The sequence below is a fragment of the Urocitellus parryii genome, chromosome 11 (assembly GCF_045843805.1).
Source record: "Urocitellus parryii isolate mUroPar1 chromosome 11, mUroPar1.hap1, whole genome shotgun sequence".
Taxonomy (NCBI): domain Eukaryota; kingdom Metazoa; phylum Chordata; class Mammalia; order Rodentia; family Sciuridae; genus Urocitellus; species Urocitellus parryii.
In genome coordinates this window covers 8,234,014-8,240,799 of record NC_135541.1, presented here as the reverse complement: position 1 = coordinate 8,240,799, position 6,786 = coordinate 8,234,014, and positions in this window count along the sequence as shown.

The following is a 6,786-nucleotide window of genomic DNA, read 5'->3' as shown; positions in this document are numbered from 1 at the left end:
CTATCGACTCAGTGTATAAGTGGTCATTTACTTGGGTCCTGGGTTTTGAGACACAACCACCGATGATGATTGGGAACTATTCCTGGTGAGATGACCTCTCAGCCTTGGTTTAATCTCTATGGACTTTCCCCCCATCTATGGGTATCTGTACCTTATACGGGCTTTTGCCCCTACTACATTGTCCTGGCTGGGTCTGAAGTGCCTCTATGGGCTCCTGGCTTTACACTTAGCCAGCAGGGTTGACAACCACTTGACCATAACCATGCTCTCAACTAGGTGATACTAGAGACTGGGGGATGGCCCACGTTTAAATTCACATCCTATGACTCATGGGTTGCTCCTCATCCATTCCCTCCCAGAGTCCTCTAGGCTGTCTCCTTGGTCTCTCTCACTCCAGATCTAAACCCCGCAAAACTTATCTGCTTGTGCAATCAGATCTGGCTTCAATATCCTTTGAATAATGACTCTTAATTGCCACTTGAGCACTCTAGACAACAATGTTATCAGGGATTTCTTCAACTACTGTGAGTGTTTAGGAAAATGGAAAGAGATGTCATATGCTCAGGCCTTCTCCTTTCCATGTCCTAATCCCTCTCTCTCTTTGGTTCTCTTTCTGATGAAGCTGCCACAACAACTGTCCCCTCGACCCCTCCACCTTCTCTCCTCCTGCCACAGGCTCACAGGCTGCCACTGCCCAACCCACATCTCTGTGTCTGATACACGAGGTGGCTGGGGAATATGGTATAACAAGGGTTCATGTGACTTTCTCTTTGTCAGATCTTTCCCAGACAGAAAAGTGGGCTTGGATTTATACTTCAAGCCCCACCACATGTATCAAAGAGTTTCAATATCTGACTCAATCATATAATTTGACCTTCCATGATGTCCATATGATCTTCTCTAACACCCTCCTGCCTGAGACCATAGGCGAGTTTGGGAGCAAGCTAGAAATTATGCTGATGAGGTACATCAGACCTCCCCTGCCCATCTGGTTGACATTGAAGCAGTCCCTGGCCAGGACCCCATCTGAGATTATAATTTTCCTGAGGAATAACTAGTAGAATCCAATGCATTACTTGCCTCATGGCAGGACTTAGAAAGGCAGCCATAAGGTTTTCAATTATGAAACACTCCAAGAAGAATTCCAAGATAATAATGAAAACACTTCGGCATTTTTAGATCGCCTGACCAAGGCTTTATTACAATTTATTAATCTGGACCCTGAGGCTCCAGATTGGAGACAAGTACTGAGGACATAATTGTTCTCCCAGATTTTCCCTGATATTAAGGCCAAACTAAGGCATGTTGAGAGGAGCCCCCTAACACCCCAAGTGAGGATCTGGAAGTGACCTTTAAGGTGTATAATGAGGGAGACAAGAAGGCCTGAAAGTAGAGATACCAGATGCTCGCTCAAGCCATCTATCTGGCCTCAGCATCTATGCTTGGTCCCACTGGCCAAAGGAAGTATCCCTCAGGTCTGCTCAGACCATGTTTTAAGTGTGGTCAGATGGGTCTTTGGGCTTGTACATGTCCTAAGCCTTGTAAGCCTCTGGGTTTTCGTCTAATGCCATCAAGATGGACACAGGGCCATTGACTGTCTCCAAGCTCATTGGAGCCCCTGGACATCCAGCCCTCCTGGTTCCACTTTTCAACTCTTGGAGTGGCTGCAGAAGACTGACAAGACCCAGGTCCCCATCACCCAACCACTTCCATCACTTCACAGAAACTCAGGGCACAATAGATCCCAATGTTATCAGGGATCTCTCCAACTACTGTGTGTTGAAGAGATAACTTCAGGGTAACTCTGTGTATTTCAGGAAGGCCCATCTCCTTCCTCCTAGACACCAGGGCTACATATTCAGTCCTCAAGGTGTTCTGGATGCCAACTACCATCCCTTATAGACACCTAGCCTTGTTTGTGCTTGTGGCTCTCTAATTTTTACTCAATCCTCTTCGGTCAATCCAAAGTGTCCTATTCCTCTTATGGGTAGTGACATCCTCACAAAGTTGGGGGCTATGCTGTCCTTCTCCCCTCATAGTCGCTTCATGCAGACTCACTTGCTGTTCCCCTGACCCTCACCCTTACCTTGGGACCATCCCCACTCTGTTGGCCAATGCCTTCCGATGACTCGCTTCTGAGGTGGATGTTTCCAGTTCTATCACCTCACACCACGAGCCCATTCACATCTGTCTCAAAACCTCCTCCATTTTCTACCCAATCACAACACTTGCTGTCCCTCCTTGCTGATGCTGTCCCTCTCTTTGCAGAGCTGCCTTAATACATTCTTCCAACAGCTTTGCTCTTTTATCCAGCTATTTGGGCTGCTTTGATCCCTGGCCTGAAGCCCAGGACAATGACCACACACCTTCTTCCCTTCACCTAGGGCTCTTCTTTACTACACGCTGGCCTCGCTTGGGGAAGTGACTTTGCTCTTCCTCAACCTTCCTTCTCACAAGTCTACTTCCTAGAGATGGCAGTGACAAGTCTCCACTCTAAAGACGAAAGTTAACTTAGATCTTGGCCCAGCACCAAGATTCTTGACATTCCCATCCCTTCCCCTTGGCGAGTTCACTCTTGGGTCTTGGTTCTCAGCTCCTCTGTGGAGCTCATGAAAGCCCTGGCCAGGCACCAAGACTCTCTATGGCAAATCCTGGAACTAGGGAAGTAGAGGGTGAGGACTCCCTTCTCTCAGTCACAGGAAGGCTTCAGCTCTGGGGCCAGAGAATTGTGTGGTGGTGACACCTTTTCACTCTGTCCCCTCTCTCACTCTGCTTTGTCCGAGGGCTGGGGACACCTCCCTGTAGCCACTCCAGCAATCCAACTTGCCATGAGAAACTCCCAGTCCAGAATCCCATCTGACTCCCCTCTCGGCTGCCCCCTCACCCATGGAGCCCCACTTTATTTGGCTCCTGAATACTTCAACTTTCCATTCAGTCTTGGCCTTTTTATGGCTTGGACAATGATCACTTAATGGCAACTTGAAGCACAATATTTTATGGAATCCTTATAACTTTTGAAAATAACTTTTATTATAACTTTTGTTATAACTTTATAACACTCTGGAAAATGGAAGGAATTTCCTTCTATGCAGGTTTCTCCTGTGTCATATCTAAACCTTCCTGGGCTCCTCTTGCCTCTGCACCCAGCTTATACTAGCCACTAAAGCTCTGAATTCCTCCAGAGACCCTCCTTCTAGACAAACAAGGACCCAGAAACCCCCTCCCTTCTTCTAATGGCATTAAACATTGTAAAGCCCTGGGAAGCAATGTCCCTGGTCAAGGAAACACTGAAGCTAACATTGAAATATGAAGGACAGACTTGGCTGGCTGCATAAGAGGCCTAAGACTAAAAAAAAAATTGTCAGTTTAACATTTCCCTTGGCTACAACACAGAAGAAAAGTTTCTCCTTCTCTTCACCTCCCTGACCTCACATGCCCTTTTCACCTTTATGTGGTTGAAAAAAAAGGGTCTGCTCTACATGTCCTCAGACATATGCCGGGTACAACCTTTGTCCCAGATCATTTATCTATTAAAGGGTCTTGACACTACTGTTTGAAGATGAACCCCATGTGGCTGCAGCCTCTGCACTCATTAATGAGATAAAGAAACTCAATTTTGGGGCCCCACTCAGCATCCTGTCTCGCTTTCACCTAAAGGAACTCCCCAAATACAAGGGCTTATATTCCTTACCCCCTGAAAGCAGAGATATTTCTATAGGTTTTTCTGGTGGAAGATCCTACTCTTAATTTCCCCACCTGCTCAACTTTAAACCCTGAAACTCTCATTTCCACTCCCCAGAACTCCTCCACGTCTTCTCCTCTTTCCCATTCATGCTTAGAAACTCTGGGGGAGCTTCTTCCCCACCCCTCCCACACACAGGAAGGCCCCTCACTCCAGGCAACATACACATGGTTCACAGAGGACTCCTTCTTCCTTCAGGAGGGAATTCACGGGCAGGGTAGGCAATAGTCTCTCTAGCCTCGGTTGTGTAAGAGCCTCCACTCCCAATATCAGCAGGATGAACGTGTGGCCCTCATCAGAGCCTTCACTTTGGCAAAGGGAGCTTCCCTCAATGTCTACTGCCCCTTGAATTACATTTAGACTGAACTAAACTCCTTCCTTGGCTCTTCCTCTGTCACAGGCCCTCCCAAAGAAGCCACTCGACACCTCCCCTTTGAGCTTGTATAGGGAGAGCTCACCTCCCTGCTCAGCCCACCACCCTCTGATTCCCCTTGCTCCTCATCTCTTCTGGCCCCTTCTTGCATACACTAGGAACCTTCTTTGGCAACACAGGGATGTTGTTCTGGCAATGCCAATTCTGCCTCTTCTCTTTCTTCCACTCTGTTTCCTGGTGACCTGGTACTTTAACCACCCCCAATAAGCTCCCTCCTCCTCTCAATTCTCTGAAAAATGGACTGGACCCTATCAGGTCATTCTTACCACTTGTTTGGTGGCCCACCTTGAGGGCATCCCATATCGAGTTCCTAACCCCCATTTAAAACAGTCCTCTCTGCCCCCTTATACAGTGAGACCCTCAGGCACTCTCAAACTGCATCTCTCCAAGGTTGAAACCCAATCTTCCTTTGGTCTCTGAGGACCATGGGGACACTGCAGAACCATGAGAGCCATCCTTCCCTTTTTCATTTTTGCCTCCTCCCTCACTCTGCACTCACCTCCCAGGGGTGCCACCACCAGAAATTGATTACCATTGCAGTGTCCAGGAGACTTACAGCAACTTGCTCAAACCATACTAGCCATACAATGCCAGCTTGATTCTTTAGCTGCTGTGGCTCTGCAGAATCCAAGGGGCCTTGACCTTTTTGGGGCCAAGAAAGGTGGATTTGTCTGAACCTACAGGAGGAATGCTACTAACATGGCAATCAATCTGGTCAGTAAAGGACAAGATAAAACAACTCCAACAAGACCTTGAACATAGGAAAACACAGCCCTCCTCTGCTGAAGGAATACCAATCCCTCACCAAAACTGGGCCCCCTGGACAGCATTCCACCACCACCCAACCTCCCTCATTGTCCCAATGATTCAAAAACTGCCCCTTCCCAGCAGGAGGCAGTTAGAGAAGATTGACCTACATCCCTGTTCCCTATGGGACCCAACAAAAAACAAAGTAGAGGGAATATAAGGTCCTTCCTTAGCACCTCCATGGCCATCTTAACTGACAGCTGCCATTTCAGGAAAAAGCTTCACTTTCCCACCCAAGGGTGTTTCTGAGAAAGGCTCACCACCCCCTCACACCAACCCGACCCTTAACCACCTGGTGAAGGCAATCCCCCACTCACTGTCTTGACAGGGTCACAGTGAGAAAAAGTGTTGGCAAAGACGCTCTCCCACTGTCTTGACAGGGTCACAGTGAGGATGAATGCTGGCAAAGCCACGCTGGTTGGTGGGTAACCGAAACCATGAGACCCTTTTTTATGTAATTGGGACTTTGCATTTTCATGCTTATGTTTCTCACAGGAGGCATGAGTATGTTAAATGCCAAATAAATTAAATTTCAGATGGCTAGAACAGAACAGGTAGTTCATGCCTTGGAAGCTGTTCTGCTACCCACCCCTCAGCATATCAAGGACAAAATAAAAGGCTATTCTTCTATCTTAGTACATTGTGGACAAACCTAATAACAGACAACAATCATTCTCTGAAAAACAAACTCTATGAGAACTAGTGCACCTTGACTGAGAAACAAACTCTTTGAGAACTAGTGTACCTTGACTGAGAAACAAAAGAAACTCTCTGAGAAAGCAGCTCAACCAGTTTTATGAGAATAAATTTAGGAATTAATTAAAATAGTTTTATAAGACACAGTTTTAAAATAATGTTAAAAATATTATTTTATTTAGATTCCTAAGTTTAGAAATTATTAATTCTTTAGTTATATAGGTTTCTGATATGCTTTAAGGATGATTCATAAACTTTAGGACATTTTAAATATAAGATTTAAAGGGACTTTTTTAGATGGGAATTTTAGATTAAAAATAAAGTGCAGGTGTACTTTAGGTTAATGATTAATTAAGAAACTTAGAGTCTGGTTACGTAGTTTGGCATTAGTTAAAAGGAAATAACATATCTTGGGAAAAATAGTAAATCTTGGGAAAATCTGAAGGGTGTAAATTGGTGACATGTTTTATTGATGATTCTGTACTTTGATGATTGTATGGCTGGGGGTCATATCCTGGAAGAATGTAGATCGGTGTGCTCTCAATCATGGTTAAGGAAATGTCATGTCTTGGCAAAGTTTTAAGTTATATAATCAATGACGTATTGTGAATCTATAATGATGAGAAAAATTGTAATAAAAAGGGGACCCAGAGAAAGCAGCTTTAGCTCTCTCTCTGAAGATTGCTCAAAGGGAACCACTCCTGTCTCATCATTTCGCCGACGCCACTCCTCCTTCGGGACTCCCTGGACCCCGCCGGGGCTGGTCCCCGGCAGCCACCAGCATTGGGATCCGCTCAGCTCTGATTTCCTGAGCCTCCCCCATAAAGGACCCAGAACTCAAGGCTGTTTTGCCCTCTCTCCATAGAGAGATGGCCTTTCCTTGTCACATCTGAAAAATAAACTCCCTTATGTATCTCTGCCTGGTCTCCGTGTTTCACTTCTAACTTACACTTCAAGCTCTTCCTTTAGGTTGTATTTCCTGAATTGAAAAAGACTAGAAGTAGGGTTCAGTGGTTAACTGTCCCTGGGTTCACCCCTGATACCAAAAAAAAAAAAAAAAAGGAAAAAGTGACTTGTGAGCTTGGGATGTGGCTCAAGAGGTAACACG